The following is a 267-nucleotide window of genomic DNA, read 5'->3' on the forward strand; positions in this document are numbered from 1 at the left end:
GCCCCGGAAGGAACAGCAGGAGTAGATCGCAGGTATTCCAACCAGACAGACCTTCGCTCTTGTCTCCGCTGATGACTCGAAATTATCCCATTATGAGTGACTTCCTCCTCCTTCCCTTCGCGTGGGGTCCCCATAGGTGTGGCTCTTCCCCTCCCCTCCCCCCCTCTCCCCCTACTCCCCCCCAACCCCTCCTCGTGGGTTGGGCTTGATTAGGTCGCGGTTCTATTAAGTCACTAATGATATCCAAGTACTTGTGGTCTTTTGTTG

This window comes from Penaeus monodon, chromosome 31, assembly GCF_015228065.2.
Source record: "Penaeus monodon isolate SGIC_2016 chromosome 31, NSTDA_Pmon_1, whole genome shotgun sequence".
Lineage (NCBI taxonomy): Eukaryota > Metazoa > Arthropoda > Malacostraca > Decapoda > Penaeidae > Penaeus > Penaeus monodon.